Here is a 24,597-nt window from a genome sequence, read left to right as displayed (position 1 = left end):
TTGAAAACAAATGAAAATTGCATAACATTTGAGTTTTTTATTAATTTGACGTGTAGAATCCATTCCTTTAGTTTGGTGCGATTCACCCTGTATAGCTGTTTTATTAGCTTTTCGTATTAAACTTTCTTCCAGCAAAACTTTTATTTATTTATTTATTTATTTATTTATTTATTTATTTATTTATTTATTTATTTATTTATTTTAAACAGACCAGTTACAGAAAACAAAATAGATCAAGTAGTAATTTAAGTCAAAACATTGAAATAACAAAAACGTTAAAAATATGAAAAAAGAAACCAAAACAACATACCACTAACAATTGTAAGTTGTGACATGTTACTTTGAATAAAATTCTTTATAATTAGAAACTATGTAATTTATTGTATTATTTATTGAGATATTTGATTAAACACATGTTAAAAATGAGAACTAATTAAAGTATTCTACTATCACTATTATATAATTATTGTGTTGTAAACGTTGACTGCGATCTTAAGACTAAAACCTTTACATTTTTTATTAACTTGGAAACAGTATCATGATGCAACAATTTAAATAAATAATTTAATACAGCACATCTTCTATAACAAAGAATCGAAGAAAGCAAGGTTTGCAGACCAACACGTCTTTCGGAAAAAAACATTATTCGAAAAAGCATAGAATTAAAACATTTCCGTTGATTCGCTTCTATACTGACAAAATGTCATAAAATCATATTAAAATATTGTAAATGGGCACATATCTCCATATAGAATTAGGTTAATTAGTAGGATAGGTAATTTCTTATTACCTGAGGTTTTTAAAATTGTACTTTATGATAGAAGAGATGAAATGATTGTCGGAACATTTTCCTTGACCCGTAACATTCGCATTTTTCCTTCGTGGTATAAAAATGTATTTCTTGGCTAAAGAAATAAAATAAAATAAAAGACGAAAAGACTATATGAACTTAAACAACAAAAGTTTAAGAAAATACATGTAGGTACAGGGTGTCTCAGCTTTTGTTAGGAACATTTAATAAGCGATAGAACTAGCAAAAATTTTCGAGATACAGGTTAAAGTTCATAAAAAATCTTTTTCTTTTTCAAATATCTCTACAACTGCGGATTTTGATAATAAAACTTGTGTTTAGTATTAAGTAAGAGGTTTAATTTGATGTAATTAGATTAATTTAATTATTTCAGGGACGGCATACGGCATTCGGGCATCCTAAATAGATATTTTAAAGAAAAATTTGAGCACTCCACGGGTTTTTTTATAAGCTTGATATTATTTCTAGACTGAATAATTAAAAAACATTTTTCTCTATTGCGTTTCTTGTATACAGGGTGTTCTCAAAGTTGAGTCATTTATTTTAACAGCTAGCTGGTAGAACTCGATTTACCAAAAATCGTTTATACTATAAACTTTGTCAAATAAAGCAATTATTAACAATTATATAAAAAAATTGAAATTTAAAAACTTTATAATACAAACCTGATTTATTGTCATTTTCGACCACTTCGTTGTAAAAACATAAATTGTTTGTTTGCTACTGACACTGGGTATGTCTTTTATATTGTAGTTGCACGGTTTTGAGTAGGTACGCTTTTCGATTTGACAGTGCTAAATAATTCGTACAGTAGTGCGTGATATTATTTTTAATTTGGGGGTGTTTTGTGCAATAAAAATGGCTCATGTTTATGAAAACAATGAACTGGTGGACATAATATTAATTTACGTGGAGTGTCAACAAAATGCAGCCGCAGCATGTCGCTTGTACGCGAAAAGGTTTTTCCTTTACGAAATCATCCGGCTCCGCGCATGTTTGTAAATTTAGTTATAAGACTTCGCGCACAGGGTATTTAAAGGAACAACGAGGAGGTCACGATGGAAGACCTACTCCACGCGAAATTGTGGAGATCGAAGAAGAAATTTTAGAAATTGTCAAAAACGTCTACCCCTAAGTCTTGTAACCTTCTAAAATTTTGATAATCCCTGGTTAACAATTCCAACAATCAAAACAATTTCACAATCGCAATCTTTAAAAATAATTTTTGTTTTATCAAAATCGGCCAAGCAGTTTTTGACATATTTGAAAAACAAAGTTTTTTTTATTGAACATAAGTTCATATGAACTTTTCGTTTTATTTTTAAGAGTTCTATGACCGACTAAAACCTAAGACGCCCTGTATAGTAGTCATTACTTACCTCGGCATGTAATTTCCAAATAGGGTTTACACCATTCCTTGATTAATTTTAATGGCGTCCTTTTACAAACGTGGTTTGCCTCTACGCTCCATACCATCTTTGGAATATGTTCAGTAGTTATTTATTAGACAGAAATACTCAAGAATAAGTAGCAAATAGTCCAGAACAAGTGTTTCTTTTGTTTATATCTGATTCTAACCAACTAGTTGACGTAGATAAGTGTGACAGATTTTAGGCAAAACAGTTCTTAAATGTTATTCAGAAGAAGCTATTCCAAAAAGTCTATATAAACTTATTTCCAGAAATATGTGTTGTCAGAGCTATACCCCTTTAAAGAGGTTAAAATTCCTTTTTATTTCTCACAGTTCGAGAAACATACAAGTTCATTCATTATTTTTTTATTTGCTACTCAAAAAATGCTATTAAAAAGCTTGTTAAAAACTAGTCTATATCTTGCATTTTTTCAATAAAATGTTCCTTTTTTTGGAATTTTTTAAATAAATTGCTCATTTTTAACTCGTTAAAAGTTGTAATTTTCAACACCATTCGAGGTTCGCAGATCATTAAAAATATGGGAGTAGAAGAGCCTTTGATAGGTACGATAAAATTGTATTCCTGTAAGAAATAAAATAAAAACTGAATTTTAACGCATTTAAAGTATGTAGTGTAAGGAATCGCTCGTTAAAGTTTGCAATATTGAAAAAACACGCCTTACGCACATTTTGAGGATAGTTAACATCAATGATTTTCAAAAAATTAAGAATTTCACAAAGTTAAGGAATTTTTAAGAAAAAGCTAGTAAAATTCTATAAATAATTAAATTTTATAAATAATTAGCAGAATTAAAATCTGCCTACAAAACTCCTCAACTATGTGTTCTTGAATGTTTCAATTGTTGAGAAATGCATGCTACCAAATTTTCTTACACAACATTGTGTAATTATTGCCTAAAGGAGTTTTCGGAGCCGAAATACTATTTGCTGCCAATATCCATAAGTCAAGGTAAATTGAAAAATATAATTAAATACCTATTTTTACTTTCTGCCATTGGTAACAGTACAAATTTAAACCCCGAGTAAATTTTTATTTTAACGTACGACAGCATACTCAAAACTATCGCAAACAAAAGAAGTGAATAATTCACATAAGCCAACTACGATCTACTTGCTGATAACCAGAATTTAACCAAAACGGTATTTTTTTTGTTTATCGCACGCGTTAAACTATGTAAACAGTCCCAACACGTGGGGCGTTACAAATGCAGTGACGTCACTAGGAAGCCAGCGACAGAGTACTTTTAAATATAACCAGGAAACTGAAGGTTGATAAAAATATTTACACATCAATAAATAACTGCGATAAATTAGAAAACAAATTGCCAGCGTTTCGCTAATTTATGAAATGGAGATTAAGGTATATTTATACTATCTGATTTAGGATTTGTTGGAATGCTAGATTGTAGGATTAACGTGTTTTCAAAGAACAAACACGTGCAGAGGACGACTTACAAATGCATAAAATTTAAATTCCTTAAATTGTAAAATCTGACTCTTTTTAATACCTTCAAATGTGCCGCATTACAAACACTAAAATATACACCTGTTATGTTATAACCAAAGAAATACGTATATTACATACACCCAGATATTTTTTCTTGGTATAGGAATGTGAAAAGTACTTTTCGTGACCACCCTGTATAACACGTTATCGGTGTGCGTGTCTAGTATTTATTTTTGTACAAAAATCTCACGCGAACGTAAACAATTATTTTTTAACCTCCACCAATTTGTCTAGGTCAAGTCGTCGATGACTATAGCGTAACCATGGGTCGTGATTCGGGCGAAATATTAATCGCGTCAAAAAAAAATCAATGAACTTGTGGGATTTCGACCGTATAATCATTAATCAATATTTAGCCTCGTCGGTTGACCATTGAGCGCGAATAGTTCATTTCATTCTATTTTGACTATACAGGGTGATGCCGGGTCAGATTCTTGTAACTTTTGACAGTCGACAGACCTCATTCTAAGAAAAGTAATTCAAATAACGGGTGATTTTTTTAGACTGAAACTTTCAAATAACTCGAGAAATAAGCACCCTACGAAAAAAAGTCTGTAATCAAAATTTAATAATTCTGTGGGGGAAATATATTAATGTCAAAATTAGTCCCCCTCCCCCACTCCCTGTAGGTGGGGCGCGAGATAACTTTGAAATATTAAATAGAAATCCCTATTTTTTATTGCAAATTCAAATTCTACGGTTAAAATACGTAGGACTTGACTGAACAATTTTTTTTTACTCGTGATAAATGGCGTAATATAATAAATGTTAAAGTTGCTCATATCAACCAATGCGTAACTATCTTTACTCTGTTACTAAATTACAAAAAAAAATCTGAAAAAGGTAACTAAATTCTGTATCTCGAAGATGAAACGTTCTACGATCCATGTTTATATGAAAACACTGAGCAAAATAGTTCATAGTCTGGACCTTACACCGATAAAGGCCAGCTTCATCCTTTTACAAAGGCTAAAACTTTTTATAATTTGATGGATGCGCTGATGGATGCGTCGGCCAAATAGGAGCCAATAAAAAAAGAATTAGTTTGGATAGATGGAATCAGTCTAAGAAAAACACTTTTATTCTTCGCCAAAAATGTTCACAGGTCATGAAAATTCCAAATAAAAATTCTCCAAAATATTAAAATGCTGTACAGAGTCTTCATAAATGTTTACAAGCCACGTGACCAGTAATTTTGTTTGGAACAGTAATTTTATTTCCTTCAAGTTGGCTATTAAATTCCGGCAAAATTAAAAATTATTAAAATAGTAAGATCAAGATTACATTAAAACACAGCGTTCTGTTTCACCGTTTGTGATTAGTGTAATTTTTCACGAGATACTATNCCATGTTTATATGAAAACACTGAGCAAAATAGTTCATAGTCTGGACCTTACACCGATAAAGGCCAGCTTCATCCTTTTACAAAGGCTAAAACTTTTTATAATTTGATGGATGCGCTGATGGATGCGTCGGCCAAATAGGAGCCAATAAAAAAAGAATTAGTTTGGATAGATGGAATCAGTCTAAGAAAAACACATTTATTCTTCGCCAAAAATGTTCACAGGTCATGAAAATTCCAAATAAAAATTCTCCAAAATATTAAAATGCTGTACAGAGTCTTCATAAATGTTTACAAGCCACGTGACCAGTAATTTTGTTTGGAACAGTAATTTTATTTCCTTCAAGTTGGCTATTAAATTCCGGCAAAATTAAAAATTATTAAAATAGTAAGATCAAGATTACATTAAAACACAGCGTTCTGTTTCACCGTTTGTGATTAGTGTAATTTTTCACGAGATACTATTCAACCAATCAGTGATCGCATTATCTCGAGCGTAAATGTAACGGTTTGTCATTGTTCATTGTAAACGAGTCACTAATATTGGTGGCGTCAAGAACTAGGGAATTTTTGTTTCCAGTACCAATCGTGAAACGTTGTGTTACCTAGCTCGACAGTCACATGGCTTGTAAACGTTTATGAAGGCTCTGTATCATACTTAAAGATAAGTCATAAATAGTTATTAAAAGCGTAAAATCTTTTTTCTCTTTGTACATAATAAGAATGGCGTTCTTAATATAAAAATTGTTTAGAGGAAAAACTAAGATAATTCTTAAGCAAAGGATTCTAAAATAAAACATCTTTAACATTTGCTTTCTGATAGCGAGTTTATAGATATTTTTAACGACCTGCAACAAATTAAACTTATTTATTGTGCAATTAATTGCCATTAAAGTAACTGTTATTAACAAATGATTCCTCGATTAAATATTTATGCAATTTAAACATTTATCACGCTGTTGAGTTTATATTTGTAAAATATAAGCACAGCAGAGCTATTTCCAATGTAATAAAAAGTTTCCACGCTTTTGCGAAGTTGTTACCTGTGCCAAATAATGCATATATCCAATTCAATTAACGAAATATATTTGAAAATTGTAATTGTCCTTAAAATATAAAAGCATGTGAACAATGTCTTGATACCTTTCAATAGATTACAGGGCGTTTTTCTTGTTGATGTCATAACTTTAGGTGGTTATTTTTTGCATATTTTGAGACCAAAAAATCGTGATAAATATCTAGAACCCTAGTTTTCGTGGTACAAGGTGATATAATTTTAAAATCTCGTCCATTCAAATGTTTGCAGATGTTTGACATCGACAGTTGAAACTAATTTATCAATTATTTTATTTTTATTAATTAATTAACTAATTAAAAGCAAACATTAATTGATTTATTTACAAATATGTCAACCAGTGTCACTATAGATCACAAAATTATGAATTCAAGGGAAATCTGACTCACATAACTTGATAAGGAATCAGTCAGTCGCAGAACTTCAAAATTTAAACACAAAATTTAACAGACATGATTTGATAGCCAAATTAATTTGGCATTCGAAAGAAAGTGACCCCAATAATCGAAAATAATAAAGTGTGTTTTGAAACAATTAAAAGCAAATATCAAAATTAAACAAGAGTCCCTATTTTAAATATAAACTGGCCATCTTTCAGAATTATCACTAGTTTTAGGACAATTGTCCAGGTATAACCATATTCTCTAATTTACCAAAGCCATAGGGTACAACTGTACCAGAATTAGCTTCAAATTATTATTGGCAAGTTAATACCACACCATACAGGGTGATTTACAACTTATCCAAAAAAATTTGGGAATAGATGCGGCATGAGAAATGGAGTCAATAAAAAAAAATTTAAAATCCTTAGATATAGTTTCCGAGAAAAAAATTATTGAAGTTGTGATACATTGAGCCATTACATAGCTGGATAACTGTAGTCTCTAGCGTCATTCGTAAAACGCGTGAAGAGCCACGTGGCCTCAGCGACTCCGAATACAGAAATCCGATTTTACAATCGTCGTTACGATAGTATTTACCTATGTGGTGTTTACAATAGTTTTTTGGTAGTTAGTGTCAAAAATGGTTTGCGTGTACAGCAACTAGGAGTTGATAGATATCGTTTTAATTTATGGTGAAGCATTTGTGTTATGGTGAAGCAAGACAAGATTTGTGTTAGTTCGTAGAAACTGAGTAAGACGGACCTAAATGTGTTTACACGTCGGTGGATAAAATGGAAACGTGAAAACAGTTGTTATAACATCGGGTATGTCAAATTATTTTATTATTTAAAAACACAAATTAATTTTATTAATTAATAATAACAATAACGGCAAAAACTGTTGAATTGCTGATATAAAATAGGTGCTACAAAATTATATTTATTTCTTTCCTTGCGAAAGTTTTTGTCTGTTTTTATCACACTTTGCCGCCATGCCGGTTGCATTGCGCGTGGTCAGGTTTTTCAGTGGACCAGTTTCCAGTGCCGTGCAGAAGTGTACTTTTAAATCATTTTCGAAGTGCCCTTTTTGATTTTTTTCTTTACAAAATTGTGTTTGTAAGAGTCCCCTGTACATCCAAATTTTTATTTTTTTTTATAAGTTCTGAATCACCCTGTATATAAACCAGCAAATTCAGATGAGTGGGAATCATAAGACACGCATAGCAAACCGTGCGACGTTTTCAGTCGACAGAAATCCTCCACAATTCATCAACTCTATACCTATAATAAACAGAGACGTATTTGAAAATGTTTCAGATTGACACTTGCATTCGATAAAATTTAGAATAAATTAAATGAGACGGTGTTTAGCATTTATACGAACAAAATTATTTCTTACAGTTATGTTAATAAATACGTAGTCTGTATATATTTATATTTAAAAGAATATAGTTACACGTGATAATAAAAATATTTTACTGATTTTTTACTACGTTTTAAAAATAAGTTGTTTTCCCAAAGCAATTTCTATAGTATTTTCTGGAGAAGAGAGTTCATCTTGGAATTATATTGCTATTGCTTTTAATCTGTAAAAATATGTAGGTACCCACAACAACACTTTTCTTAATTAAGTAAATATTATTATGAAGATAATAAGTCAAATAATAAAAGCTCGTATACAGGCTGTTACAAATTCGCTTCTCACTACAGGGATTTCGGAAACTGTAAGAGATACGAAGAAGCTTAAATGGAGGCAAAGTTGCATATTCAAAGGACCAACATTATGCCTCTAAAAAATCAAAGCTAACATGATTAATTTTCGAAATATTTGAAATTTTGGAAATCCGTTTTTGTTTCATTTCAGCATTGTTTGAGAAGCTATTGAAAAAAGAAAAACACTTTCTTATGGCAACTTTTTACTCTCTATCGAATGGCATAATCAATTTTTGTAACGTTCCGGACCATCATCAACTTCATTTTTTTAAATACGACCCTGGAAATTTTATTACATTTTTTGCAAGCCTTCATGACCCCCAATAATACTATAATGCTTCAGCCCGTCAGCCCGAACCAAATTCATACGTTTTGTCTCGAAAAATTTATTTTCAATGTATTCGTTCCAAAATCTAAATTTTTTATTTAGATTTCTATATTTATTGAATTATCGTACACTTTAAGTGTCGTTAGACCCTGTGAAAGTCACCTAGTTATTTAAACTACTTATTACCATCACACGTTAGAATAAAACATTGTTAGAGTTTTAATCTCCATCACCATAATTCGATAAGTTGTTACGTCAAAATTAAAAGATTATTTGTGCTTTAATTTCATTATGACAAATTAATTCTAAAAAATGCATATGAACAACCAAAACTCCAAATGAATATTATACTTTAAAAAATTGCAGTAAATGTTCAAAAATGTTTCCGTTTTGGTAAATGTTGAAAATGAAGATAAGCATAATATGATTATTTATTATATCTGTAATCACAACTGTGAAAGAGCATGTCTATTTGTATAAATGTCCTAAAAAAAATTTGATCGAAATTTGTTTGAATTTTGACGACTCGAGAACCCTAGAAATAACTATGAGCACGGGATTAAAACTCTAATAATGTTTTATTGTAACGTGCGTGGTAATAGTTTAAGTAACTAGGTGGATTTCATATGGTCTAAATACACTTTGAGTGTATATTCAATAAACATAGAAATCTAAAAAAAAATTGATAAATTTGGAACGAATTCATTGATTTTTCGAGACAAAACGTCTGAATCTGGTTCGGGTTGAGGCAGTACAGTATTGAGGATCATGAACGCTTGCAAAAAATGTAATAAAATTTCCGAGATCCCTCTAGTGAGAAGCGAATTTGTAACAGCCTGCATACAGTTGCAAACGTTAATGTGAAGAAATTTTAATGAGCAGGTTAGGAAAATAATTTTCGAGGATTTTGTTTATACATACTCCTTAACATTGTCTTTACATCCAAATGTAATGTAATGATACTAATTTATTAGAGAGATTTAGAGAACTTTATTTGAGAATCTTATTAACGTTATATAACATCAGTAAACGCAGACTCGTCATACAAGTAACATTAACTTAAAAAAAAGTGGTTCTGAAACTTTCTATAATTTATAACATAACAAAAAGCGAATAAACTACCTGAGGTGATTAGAAAAGGATCGCGTAGTAGTAATAAAACTATAACCAATTTTAAATCATATCTGTTTTAATACGCTTTTCTGGACAAGTAAAAATTTCTTATTAATTATACATTTGAAAAAGCACAATGCAGTGGATTTTAATAAAAGATCGGCATCTGCATCCATTCAATATTCAGCTAACCCAGGAATTGTAACCAGACGACCATTTAATGCACCGGACAGTCGTTGATTGGTTACTGGAGAATCAACAAGTGGACGGCGATTTTACTAAGAAAATCATCTCTAGCGATAGGCGCATTTCCATGTTAATGGGTATGTAAATAAACAAGCAAACTGTCGAATTTGGGGTAGAGACAATTCTCTGGTCATTTCCACGTAATTTGCGCACAGTCTCAGCTACACACTCTCCGTACTTGTAACGAATTTTGACATCTTCACTCGCCCATCCGTTATATAGCGCTTCAGTTTGTCTAACCGCAACGTATTTACTACAACATGTGACCCTGCACAATGCTGCCAACTCTTCAGAAAGAAAATGGCGCACACGAAAAAAACCAAAATACAGGGTGTTTGGTAAGTCGATGCATTCCTTACAGGAGGTTATAGTACAAGTGACTTGTTATATATTTCCTTAATATACCATATTCCGAAAACGCTTAGTTTCCGATCTACAGGGTGTTAAAGTTATAATAAAAAACTGCGAATTTATAAATATTGCGGAAACCGCTAAGAATATTTTAATGAAATTTTACAGGCTTTGACAGTTAACAACAATAAGTACATGTTTTGCGATAATAATATAGTTTTCAGTTTCACCAATGGCGTGCGCACAGGCACGTCTTTGGATATTTAAAAAAAGTGATACGCCATTGAGTTTTCTTAAAATAAAAATTAGTTTTCAATTCCTTGTTCAGAAAAGGTATCTCGACTTATGACGCACCGTTTCCGAGTAAAAAATTAAAATCGATTTATTGCAAGCGTAATCCGGTTACAATAATTTGAAAAATAGCAGAAATTTTGCACTAATTATTCTAATTATCTGCAAAATGTATCTCACAAAGCGTCAGTATTTGTTTTAAAGCACGTTTGAATCAACTATAATATTTTAGTCTCTAGTATTTCTAGATCCGAGATTTCCAATTAATCATCTTGTACAAAAAATACAATTTTCTGAAACTATTTTACGGCATTGGCGCCAGCCAAATATTTTATATCCAAATTCACAACCTCGAATTCACAACCTGGATCTTTTTACACTCCTTGACCCTGATATGTTTTTAGTTTGTTTTTGCATAATGGGTCTATTAAAAACATAAAATTATGGAGTTAGGAGGAGGCTCGCCCTCCATCTACCCCCTCACGCTGCTCAGTTTTGCTGTATGGTACTTTCGTGACTCTCCTGTAAGGATTACAGTTTCAAAACTTTGCCAAACAAATGCATTCAATACAAAGACAACGTTGAAAAGCTAAAGATGTAGGATGTAAAAAATTAGACGAAGTTTTCGATTAACACGCAAATCGCGTAGAAAACGAGATCTAGCAAGGATATTTTCCCAAAATAAGCAACTACGCATTGGCACTAAAAAAAAAATGTGTGCCTCCATCGCAATATCGTTGCTCAACTTAATCTGGCGCCCGCCGTTTTTGATAAATGTCTAGAATTCGAACAGAAATAATCGGAATCGCTGATCGTCAGCCAGCATTCGTCCCCCAGCAACACGTGAGCTTCAAAGTAGCGTTAAACGGGCGTACTTTTGACCTACATTTTTTAGAGTCACAACACGCTCTTACTTTTAATGAGTCGCAGCGTAAATATGCTTTAAACTTGGGTTTTGAATACGTTTTATTACACAGTTTGTGGGCCATCCAAACAATGTTTTATTTTGAATTGCGATCTCTCTCACACCCAGAGGCATAGCGTGTTTAGACGCATTGCATATATCTTTTACGCTGTTACAAATATCTGTTGGTGGGTCAGCCTTTAGTCGTTACGGTCAATAAAAACATTACACAAAACACAAACATAGAAACTAAAAATTCTTCACTGGAAATAGAAACAGGACTGCGTAAATACGGGGTGAACCTTAATTACAAATATTCAACGTCTTAATAAGGAAAATCCTAAATGATTGAAAATTTAATGATTAATGTCATCTTATTAAATCATAAGATTTAAAATTGCAATATTTAAAAAGCACATCTATTAAATTACTGAAAAAGTAAATGTAGCAAAATAAGGCTTAACTAATTATTGAAAAATAAGGTTCTTAAATTGTTAATTACTACCAAATACGTTTGTATAGGGGAGTATAAACTTTCAAAGCGTAATAAACGTTCAGTCGCAACCGCTGGGCGCAGAAGTGGTTTGATCGGAGCAATTTTGGGGTCGTTGTATAGGTTGGACCTTTCCTCGACGAACAGTAGACCAAGTATACAATAATTACAGGCTGGTAGTAGGGAGGAAAATAATGAATCTTTACATTTTGACTATTTGTATAAGATTTTGTGTGAACTATGGGCAAACTTACTACGAGAAGAAGTATGTAGGAGAGACAAAGGCAAAAGAGAAAAAATTGTAAAGCTGGTAGGCTGCTGTTAATATGGAGGATATGCAGTTGCAATGGCTGCAGCGTTTTTGGCGATATCGAGAGTCGTTTTATGATTGCGGGGGTAGTTAGTGGAAATATATAGATGCCGGTGTTTTTTATCGTTTTCGAGCTACAAGGAGATTTTTCATTCTCGGCAAAATTAACATAACCCTATACCTCTCTTTCCACACCAGATATAGTAAAATGGTTTAAGTGCAGGCACTTTAAATACATACCATAGTGTTTGGATAAATATATAAATAAATTCATTTATATACCAATAATGAGGTGTTTTATTTTATCCACCATAACCATACCATGTTCAATCCAATGTGTTAAATGTTTGTTTGTTGGCAAACTTTTTTTAGTAGTCTCTCTTGCAATGTACTTAATTTTTTCCTAAAATCTAACAATTCAACCTTCTGGGACTTTTTGAGGTCTCTTTCGCCATTGGTTACACTACACTTGCAGAAAAATAAATTATTTTCCCTATTGCAAATGCATTTTCATGACATCCAGCATATTTCTATCTTGTCCACACAATAACTGAAGTAATGTACAGGAACTTACTCATGAAATGTCAATATATGCGTGAAATTGCAAACATAAAATATCAATATTTCATACCAGTATATCCTTGTATGTAAAGTACCTATAACCTATAGCTATATATGTAAATCATGTTTTACGGCTTTATTACATAATACACTCATTTAAATGAAGGTTTCTTGAAAACCCGTTAAACACAAACAAACACTGAGTATGAACATTTCCAATTTGTAATGTCGCTAAAAAAACACGATATCAGTAATTGACAATTTTTTACTAAAGTTAGTTTGGAGATGATTCTTCGATTCATTAAAAAAAAATCATATATACGCATAACCGAAAGGGTTTAGGTTTCGAAATACGAGGTATTCAAATTTTATGAAAATTTCTCAAAAGATATTTCACTTTATCAAAAAATTTCTAAGTAACTACATATTTACGCCAACTAGTGATGTAGATATTGCGTAGCACTACCATTAAATATTGAAGAATTTCGACGTCTCTGAATATATTGAAAATTCAGTTAATGCAAATGAAGTATTTGGGTACATCACAGAGTGTTTCCTAAGTAGTCTAAGATTTTTCAGTTTATTTTTTCGATATGTTTGAAATAACTTAATAATAGAATGTTGTCTTTTTCTCAAATTTGACCGATTAAACTTGCTAATAGAAGGCTTTTTTTGTCTAGACTAAAATTTAATCACCGCCAGGGGCGTGCGTGTAGGCAACAGTATTGAATTATAAGCGCGCTACTGATATTTTTCATTTTATTACCATCCTCTTTCATTACATGACATTCTCTTAATATTTTTTCATTATAACTACTTTATCAAAAGTATTTTTTTCAAATTTCACAACTTTTTTAAGAATTTTTCTTGGGATAAACTCAAAAGTAACACGACGTTAAACGACACAACTTTGACATTTGGTAAAGTGAATAATAAACTGATGACATTTTATTACGTTATTTTTAATAAAATAGCATTTTTCTCCATAACTAATCTACAAATGAAATGTTCAAAAACATCTTAAGTCAGGTAAGAAATGAATAGTCACAAAATTGCACATTTTTCTTAATATAATTGAATACTATTTCCTACAAGCACACCTCTGTGTGACTAACTTTTAATTTATACTAAAACATACTTAAGAATTAAGAAAAAGAAGTCATCCTCTAAGAATCGGTACAGACAGCCAAAGATACCACTTTGTGTGGGTCATCAGCAGGTCTCTGCGACTTCAGGCAATGTAATAAACATTCTTTTTCTTGAAGTTACAAAGAATTTTTTATTTTCTGTAATAATACATGCATACACACAAACATTTGAGAAAATAAGAGTTCTTATAAAGTTCATATCAAAAACCAACACAGATGGTAACTTTGTAGATCCACATTACCTTATGAGAGTACATACGTCAACATCTGGATTTTAACATAACACAACTAAAAAAATAAATGTATGCCTTAATCGACAGCTGTCTGAATAAACGCTAGCAACGTGTGAATAAAATATTATTCTATATTCTCGTTCCCGTAACATTCAGAATCGAGCCGTGCCAAAACTAAAATAGCGTAAACATGAAGCACACCTGTTTACAACTGGCCCATTAACTAATTTTTCGTAAAAAGTGTGCAGACAGAATAATTAGATCTTACGCAAAAGTATTTAGAAAGATGTTATACATAGTGCCAACTTGTAGAAAGCGATTGCGTCTTGGAACCCATATACTAGATGCAAATATGAAGCTGACATTTTTTCATCAATTACAAGATTACATCTTGAAATACAAAAAAAAGTCGCTATATTGCGAAAGTATTTCTAATGCATCATTTAGGTTGTAAGAAATATTGAACAGATCTGTTAAAGACACGCTATAATTTTTACCAAAAAAGTGACAGAAATTAAATACAAGTAGTCTTCTATCGAGAAGGCAAGAGTACTTTTCATTGTAAAATAGTTATTTATTGCATAAGTGTTTTAAATAGCATTTTATCTACGCAAGAATGTTTAAATTCTTAAGTGGATAAAAGGCAATTAAAACACGAATACAATACAACGTTTTATCCATAATCACACAACAATCATATTTGTGGATTCAGAATTATTGGAATTTAATAAAAAAAACTATTCGCACAACTTGATATTTCTTATTTCAAAGAAACGTGGTAGGTTTTGTTATACCTACTGGTTGCTATAGTACGTTGTTTATTATCAATTATTTAATAAACAGTTCTATCTCAATTAGGTAAAAATGCAAGTAATTGTGTTCCTGTGGCTGTTTTTGAAGAAGCACAAGAAGCAATTTTCCATTTATTGCCAGCGAATGGAGGGAAATTGAGAAGTCATGTTATCGTATTTTTTACATTTGAAGAAAAAATATGCAATTTCATCTATGTGGTGGAAATATAAAATGTTGAAAGGTCTACAAAAATATAGATATTGAAAAATATAACAATCTTACTGCTTATTTGAAGAATAAATCGAGAGGCGCAGTATTGGAAAGAGAGAAGTAAATAAATTAAATTTGATTTATTATAGGTTTATTATGTTTTCATTATTCTACTAGCTATAAAGTTACTTTATTCCACTAGTGTATAAAGTATCACTTTAGACGGTTCAAATGTGGATAAAAGTCCGATTATAAGGGGATTGTGGATAAATGAAATTTTTGTATAAGGGTTTTCGGAAGCATTATTTATACCCACGCCAATTTTAAACCGGACACAAATATTTATGTGGCTCTAGATGCAAAAAATTTGGTAAATGGAACACTTTCAACAAACCAATAACAACTGGCACAGTACATGGTTCAAAACGCATAAAAGCGCTGACTCAACACAAATTTACAATATGTAGGTATGTTCCTGTTTAAAACCTACACTTGTTTGTATACGAAATTTTGAGAAAACTTTTCGTCCCACTTGCAGGATCTTTCCAAGTGACTTATGTTTAAATTGCCATTGGACTAGAATCTTTGGCAACCATCCAGAACAGATCGATATTTAGCATTTATATGACCCTATTTAATAAGTGTCAATGCAATATCAAACACGTACGTATGTTTTACCAGTTTGATTTTCTATTCTGCATTATCTCCATGACTTCCTTTTTATGTAATATACATCATTAACGAAACAGCTGTCAAAATCAAAACTTTTGCAGCAGCTATATGAACGCTTAACATTTAAATTCAAATTTAGATATGAAAAGTGTTAAGCCAAAGCGTTCTACTGCCAACTAGGTTAAAAAAAGCGTCTCCAGCGACTGGCTCAGTTATTATTACATCAGAAGGCATGATGCAGCTATATTTCCTTTGGCTGATGTAATACAAAATAATTATACATGAACAAAGCGACCACTAGAATGAAATTCTGTCCGTGTCGGACATAAACACACACGCGAACAAAAACACACACGCGAATGAATTTGGTCTCTCGCTAGTGACTTCAGAAGATTACCTTCAATTCATTATTTCCCCCTTAGAATCTCCAAAAGACCTTTAGCTGTAGGATTATTTACTACGAAAGCTAGAAGAAATACGGTAGCAACTAAAATAAGGAGGTAGATAACTAACATTTGCTTCATTAAGCGGAAAATAAAAACAGATATTGATTAGCATTCCGAATACGTTTGGAATGAAAACGATGTCAGCTCATCAGAGTATGACGTTTGTAGTAAGTGCTGACAGGTTTATTGGAATCTAAACAAGCGAATACAAATTCTAATTTGTCTTCTTGAATATTTCAAATAGCGAGGTTCTTAATAGGCACAAATTTATATCCCAAATGTACCTTTTATCTATCTTCATATTTAAACTATTCTTGATGTTTATACTACGTCAAATATTATCATTAAGCATTATTTTCTGTGTTTAACTGAGCCTTGAACAATCACCTAAAAAAGTAAATAGTGCGTTGGAAAAGGTATTGTATTTTTCCTATGCTCTATAAACAGCAAACAATTCTAATCTCGATTTTTATCACAAATATGTTTGTTATTACAATATTAACAGCACAATCACATTACGATGTTTAATCATAGTTAATGTTAATAACAGTATTAAAAGAGTTGTGGCACATTAGAAAGGAATTTATTGGTGCAATTTGCAATATATTTTTATTTCAAGTAGACTCTAGTTGGTGCTACTGAGTAACGTGATGACTTCGAAATATTTTTTAAACAAAGAACTATTCCACTGATCGTAAAAAAATGTTGACATTTTTGGCAGGACTTCTCGTACAAAGGATCGATATTGCAATAATTATAGTTTTGCTCGACTCAAAATAACTACATTTTTATATACAGTACGTGCCTAAAGTATGGAATAAATTCAGTAAAAACGAAACAAATTTTTTTTTGGGAAAAATCCTCGAACAGGTCGATTTTTAATTTAAAAAATACATATTTTAGCATAAAAGGCGATTTTCAACCGTCATTTGTTTTCGAGTAATGGCGTCATCGATATTTTTTTTTAAATAGCAACCCCCTATTTTTTTTCTTGATTCTGAAAGATTGTTTTATTGTCGATCAGACAGTATTATAATGTTGCAATCTTACATAGGAAAGTTTTCGAGTAAATGACGATTGAATGTTAGAAAACATAAATTGTATTCATAAAAAAAATAACAATTCCTATGTCAAGCAAATACAATTCATTAAGTTTTCTACCTAAATTAAGTGTTCGAATTGACACCCACCGACTTCTTGACAATACGCAAGTCTGTGTAGAAATGCTTCTTGCACATTATTAATTATTTCTGGGGTAACTCTGTGGAGTTCTTCTAAATTATGTGGTTTATTAACGTACACTTTAAGTAGCCCCATAAGAAATAGTCCAGGGGTGTAAGATCTGTGGATCTCGCGGGCCATTCTGTCAGTCCTCTTCTGCCGATCCACCTCCTAGGAAAACAATTGTCCAGAAAATCTCGAACAGGGCGCGCATAGTTCGGAGGTGCGCCGTCTTGCTGAAACCATATGGTGTCATCAGGAATATCAGGGTCATTATCGTTAGGAAAAATTACTGCAAGCGCTGGAACAAGGTCATTTTGTAAAAACTCTAAATATCTTTCTCCTGTAAGGGTTCCTTCAAAGAAGAAAGGCCCTACTATTTTGTTGTCAACTATTCCAGCCCACACATTTAATTTCTGTGGGTGTTGGGTATGTGTCTCTGCCATCCAATGAGGATTTTCCCGACTCCAATACCTGCAAGTTTGACGGTTCACTGTACCATTGAGACAAAACGTGGCCTCGTCTGAAAAAAGTATTTGCCGGTGTAAATCTCTATTTACTTGACATAAATCCATCATAATTTCACAAAAGTGTAAGCGGCGGTCGGGATCGTCTTCATTGAGTTCCTGCACAAGTTGAATTTTGTAGGGATGATATTTTTCCTGCCTCAGGATACGTAGCACTGTGGTCTGACTAATTTCATTGTTTAATGCAACCAATCGTGAAGTATTATGAGGATTATCTACCATACTTATCAAAATGTTCTGTTTGTGATCTTCACTAACGCTTGGACGTCCAGGTTTTGGAATATCTACAACATTGCCAGTTTCTCTAAATTTAGATTCTATCTTACTGACTGTTGATTGGCTGATACGGCGATCTGGATGTTTTTCATTAAATAAATCGCAAACTTCCTGCTGCGTTCTAGTCTTATCCCCGCATCCGATAAGAATTAAAATTTCAATTCTTTGTGTGACAGTTAAATGTGCCATAATACTTTAAATTCAACAATAATTTTTATATCGCTTACAATACTTAGAAAGTCGGTATGACAGTGACACTTTGTAAAGATTTACACCTACGTGATCCATAAAAAACTTCAGGCATTTCGAAAAACTAAATTTGATAACGTTTTTGCTTTATTTTAATTGATTTGGGTTTTCTAACATTCAATCGTCATTTACTCGAAACCATGCTATGGCACCATTTTAATACTGCCGGATGAACAATGAAACGATCTTTCAGAATCAAGAAAAAAAATAGGGGGTTGCTATTTAAAAAAAATGTCGATGACGTCATTACTCGAAAACAAATGACGGTTGAAAATCGCCTTTTATGCTAAAATATGTATTTTTTAAATTAAAAATCGACCTGTTCGAGGATTTTTCCCAAAAAAAATTTGTTTCGTTTTTACTGAATTTATTCCATACTTTAGGCGCGTACTGTATTTTATATTTGCAGTTACGTATTGAAGGTGTGAACTGGTATGATTATTTTGCTGACATTTTGTAATGAGAAACTTTAACTCCTTCACTTGGTTGTCAAGTCAAGAGATTCTTCAATGAATTCTTCAGCAGCGTAAAGCTTTTATTCGTCATATATTTCATTGAGTAAACTTGAATTCTCGCGCAAAATCGGATAGTGTTCATGTGTTCTGATCTTAACGAAACATACTGGCGACAAATATTCAAATACATATTTTATTTCATTAGCTGCAAATGGTCTTAGTTTCTTGGTTTGCGAGTCAGATATGCTCATTAAAAACTTAGATGCTAGATCATCTATAATTTGTACAGTCATTCGGACTAACTCACCCATTCGACACAAACAAAATATTGGAACAATGGAAAATTCATCGAAATTCGTTATTTTTACTTCTCTACTTTATTGAGAACAGCTTGGATTTTGGAGAATGAAACAAATTCAATTTACAAGTTTTATTATTATTATTATTAAATTCGTTATGGCTGTTATATATACTTTATCTAGAAAATAAGACATTCTCCTCGGCCTATTATTAGCAGACTGGATATTTTGATAATACTTTTGTTTGTATTAAATCGTGGGGTCAGTCTATATATAACTTCGAACTCTATAATTACTCACTCCTCAAACGTAGTACGAAGTTTACAAAAAGAACGAGAATGCAAGTCCGCTTTGGGCACGGGTAATTTTCTTAGTGGAATTTTAGTTTATTTTTGTCTGCGCGAGGGTAACGACTCTTTGTTTTGGCATTGCCGCGCTTTTTGGACGGCTTCTTTCATTTTCTTAATGACAGTAAAATAAATGGTTCATTACAGAGTGAAAACATTTTAGTTGATAGTAAAATATATAGTTTGACACTTTAGTACGTATCTGTTTTAATGCCTTCCACAACGTCTAACGCTTACATAATCATATACGTACTATTTATAATTTTGCAACATTTAGTTTAAGAAATTCTTAATCTTTTGTTGTTGCTGGGTGTTTGCCTTCAACCGCTGTCACGACAACTTTTAGAAACGACCAGCTATTAAATAACTGTTCAGAGCAGTTGCCTTTCCATCCACGTAACAACTGGTAGTGATTATTTTCAGAGAACGGTCAATAATAATTATCGCCGCTTTGAATCGGTAACTTCAATTGCGTAAAACAATACCCGAGAAGTACATGTCCCTGCAAAATGGTTATTTTCCTATGAAAGTACAGTGAGTCCACACGGATGGAGTTGAGAAGAGGAGAAACTTTTTTTATTCATTTTATGGAAAAAAGTTATTCTGATTGTGTTCGAATGTTAATTTGGCCAGGGTGTCCTCTACAAAAAATAATGATTAAAAATATAGTATATCTATACTACATTTTGATTTTATCCTTAAAACTAATTAATACACCATGCCAATTAGAAAGCATATAATTATACTTTTCCAAATTTTACTATGTACAAAATGTCTCCAGATCTTCTTAACATAAGTATTAACGACAAAAAAAATTAAACTGAAATTTTTAATTTTAGTAAAGGCAAATTTAAGACATATTTTTGTTTTTGGAACAGTGAAAGTGCCATTTTCGTATATCAACAAATTGTATGAATAAATGAATTTGTTATTATTTCTTCTCGTTTTGTTTTTATTGTACATACAGGGTGTCCTAGAAAGATTGGAAACCAGTCAACCAAAGACTCCTAGATTCAGAGGAAGATAATTTAAAGGAAACTTGTTTATACCCAAAAGTCAACACCTACTGAGACCTAGCCCTATGAATTTACTACAACGTTCTTTCACATCAATCTAAAACTGTTTTATCTACAGTTGGAACACGTCTTTGCTATTATTTGGTATTTATTTATATTTTAGAACGAATTTTTGTCTATTGTGAAACTTTGATTCTTCTACGGATTACGAGTAAAACCGAGAATAAAACACATACTTAATATCTAAAAAACTATTCGCTGCATAAAAAATATTTTAAATAAAAGTCGTGGCATTCATCAAGTGAATAAATATTGTTATATTATTTTCCTAGAAATCATTCAAGGACATTTCTTCAAAAATTTGCAGTAATTGATTTATTTAAAAAAACCGTTTTTCCTAACTTTTATAATGTGTAGCTCATTTTACATTTTTATTTAATTACATAAAGTATTCGAATGTCGTATCATCGTCTTCAATGCAAGTTTGAAGGCATGTTCTAGATGGTTTGTAAGGTTTGCAGTGGTATGTTAGTACAAGCGTTTCTGATACCATGTCTCATATCATCTTGTGTTGTAGGTGGCTTTCGATAAACCACACTTTTAAGATATACCCAAAGAAAGAAGTCCAGTGGGATGAGATCAGAAGATCTTATTGGCCCTGAAATGGGACCGCCAACGATGTAGAAATACTTCATTCAAGAAATTCAGGCGAAATGAGGAGTAAAACCATCTTGTTGATACCACATTATTAACCTAATTCTGGTATCAATATCATCCAGAAAATTAAGTGGTTTTGTAAGAAATCCAAATAGATTTGTCCTTTGAGTGGTCCGCCAAACAAATGTGATCCAATCGAATTTCCATTGAGAATACCACACCAGACATTTAAATTCCACTGATGATAGTAATTGATTTCTCGATACCAGTGTGGATTTTCAGAAGACCTGTAGTGACTGTTATGTTGATTCGCCATTTCTGTATTCTGAAATGTCGTCTCATTGCTAAAAAGTACATACATAACGAAAAAACTGGGACTGATGATTTACTGCTGTTCTAGTCCATTCACAAAACTATATCCGGTGTGTTCTGTCGTATTCAGAAAGCTGTTGATTCAACGTAATATCTGGATAGCAGTGAGCAGTTTTTAAAAATTAATCTGCGGTAAATTTTGGAAATATTGTTCAATTTCATGAGGGTTAACATGGGAATTTTGAATCTCCACAGCCAAAATCGAGGATCTTTTTCATTACCTTCTTCTTTTTCCTTCGTCTCTCCATCTATGAGTTAGTTGTCCACGTGTAAATCTTCTTACGATTTTAAATACTCTACATGCACTTGGATGCAGTCTATTGGAAGATCCCTTTCAATAAAATTTTGCAGCCCTGCGATAATTTTTATGGCATTAGCCTAGGATTATAATCATGTCAATAAGCTGATTCAGTTGATACTCCGATTTTTTTCACAATTCCTTTGAACTTACTGTGGATATGAGATCAACTGATTTACAACCTTTATTAAATTCTTTATGCCATAGATCTCACACTTCACGTTGTTGACAGCTTGTTGAATTTTCTTTACATCTACTTAATGTAATATTTTCTAGAATATTTTCAAATAATGATGCATAATAATTTTTGATACAGTATCACATAGTAAGAAAGTTACATATTAGTTATCATGTACATGTGCAGTTATTAGATTGGTAGGTACTTATTTCGGAATATTTTAACTTTATGGTCTGTACCTATGATGAATAATGTATAATAGGTTGTCGCCATGCAGTCTTTCTAGGAACGTATCAATATTATGTCGACCTTGAAATGTGTTTTGTGTGGTCATATCCCACAATAAAGCGGAATGAATTATTATTACCGATGATAACGCACTATTTTTAAATACATTTTTCAGAATACACATTTACATATTTTTTAAGTGTTGGGTACTTAAAATTACCTTGCATGGGATGTTTGCCACCTTCTCGGATATTGCCATAAAATAAAATAATAATGCAAAAGACTGGGCAAAAGACTTGACCCGTATTTTTTTATTTTTACAAGAAATCGTTATTTAAAATGTAAAAATAAAACGAATTTGGCGGACAGCTATGCCTTTATTTAAAAATACAGAGATAGAGAGAAGTTAAACAAATAAGAAATTTTCTGTAGTAGCATGTGTATTGTCTGGGACGTCACAAGCCTATAACAATGGCAAACGATTCAAATAAGAATTTTTAAAGTCAAATAAGATATTAGCGAAACTTTTAAATAGTGTTCAGTGACAAAACACTAGACATTTTTTATGCAAACACTCCATTGTATTAGAAATAGGTAATTGACGAACATTGGTATTAAGGACTATTTTACTCCTCTTTTTAGACAATACAACCATCCACGAGCGCTACAGACATCCGTATCTATTTCGAGACATCCTTCTGCGTAGTAGACAGTTGAATTTTTAGATTTTACGATTTAATAACAAAGTAGGCTACTGAAACAAACGAGTATAGTTCATTAGCTTCTCATTGTTTAGAGTAAACCACGAATGTTTATTTAAATTAGGTAGGAATTGAAGGTAATTGTTTTGATTTTTATTTTGCATTGCTTTAAACATAAATGGACTACTACTACTATCTATAATTTAATGTCTATAGCTGAACTATTAAGGTGGTGCTAAATAATTTTCGATTATTAATTTTATTTCTGGAAACCAGAAATACAACAATTAGAAAACAAACTTTAGTCAGTTACGAATGTTGTTTAGGGAAGTTTTCACATCGATTCTCTATCGGGACCAAAGTTTATCACGAAAAATTTTTCATCACGCTAATATCAATTTGTTTAATATACATAGAATGTAAAAGAGATCATTTTAAACTAAATAACTAAAAATAGGATTTATGTTCAATATATGCCTATGATCATTTTTTAAATTTCAGGATATTGATAGTAGATACTCCACAAAATTTGATAACATCAGAATTGTTTTATTTTGCAAAAGTAGGTAGTCGCTTAATCTTAGCAAACATTCTAAATCTATCCTGTCGAATAAACAAAAGTTTTCGTTTGTTTTTCGTTGTTTCTCGTTTCTAAAATTATGTGTAGCCTTCCATTCACTACTACCACGTAGAAACACGCCCACTCCGCCCATTCCTGGCGATATTCAAACGAAAACGAAACCAAAATTGAATGAGCTCGGTCTATATTAGCGAAATAATCGCGTCGTGTGTCCACACAAACACTCATACTATGCCTTTGCTACTTACACAGAAATCCAGTTGTACGTCGTCCCAGTCAGCTGTGCGATGCGATGTTGCTTGAAAACAATGTAATGTCAGGTCGGTCTACTGAATGTGGCAACCGCGCAGCGTCTATCGATTACTGTTTTGCTAATAAAGATGACACTAACCCACCCCACTGGGCTGGTTCTGGGCACTCCACTACCTATTAAGGGTAACACTGTTGTTAAATATAAATAAAAACAATCACTGAAGCGGTGCTATTTTGTCACATATTAACCCGCGCTGGATTGACACAATTATTATGACGGGAGGTGAAAGTAGACAATTTCAGAGCTGATGAAACGCATGGGTGTGAGTCAAGACTGATCTGTTTCTGCGTTCCTGAAGGAAAACAGCGTGGGGCTTTTCCAACTGAGGCTAACATACATGGAGAATTAACCTCGTTCGATTTGGAAAAGTCGTAGTCATACGTCCTCTCCTCCCCACAGTCAGCTGCAAACTGACTGAGACTGAACTACTGAACATGAACGAATGAAACTCGGGCTCGTTTCTCAAGCTGGCTTTGGTAAACACCGTGCGCGCTACGCTATTACACCCTGTAAATCGAAT

General features: G+C 32.1%; 1 protein-coding gene across 2 annotated transcripts in view; it reads right to left on the bottom strand.

The window, feature by feature from the left end:
- Positions 1–24,519, bottom strand: part of LOC108906729 (inositol hexakisphosphate kinase 1) — a 55,066-nt gene extending 30,547 nt beyond the window's left edge. The window contains exon 1 of one of the 2 annotated variants that reach the window (XM_018710072.2): positions 24,013–24,519. The gene's annotated coding sequence lies outside the window, so the exon portion shown is untranslated. Of the gene's footprint in view, positions 1–14,249; positions 14,324–24,012 lie in introns of those variants that run through there. The other variant, XM_018710077.1, reaches the window with a different exon arrangement.
- Positions 24,520–24,597: the final 78 nt, after the last annotated feature.

Source organism: Anoplophora glabripennis, unplaced genomic scaffold, assembly GCF_000390285.2.
Source record: "Anoplophora glabripennis isolate ALB-LARVAE unplaced genomic scaffold, Agla_2.0 scaffold187, whole genome shotgun sequence".
Classification (NCBI taxonomy): domain Eukaryota; kingdom Metazoa; phylum Arthropoda; class Insecta; order Coleoptera; family Cerambycidae; genus Anoplophora; species Anoplophora glabripennis.
This window is presented reverse-complemented; position numbering and strand designations above follow the sequence as displayed.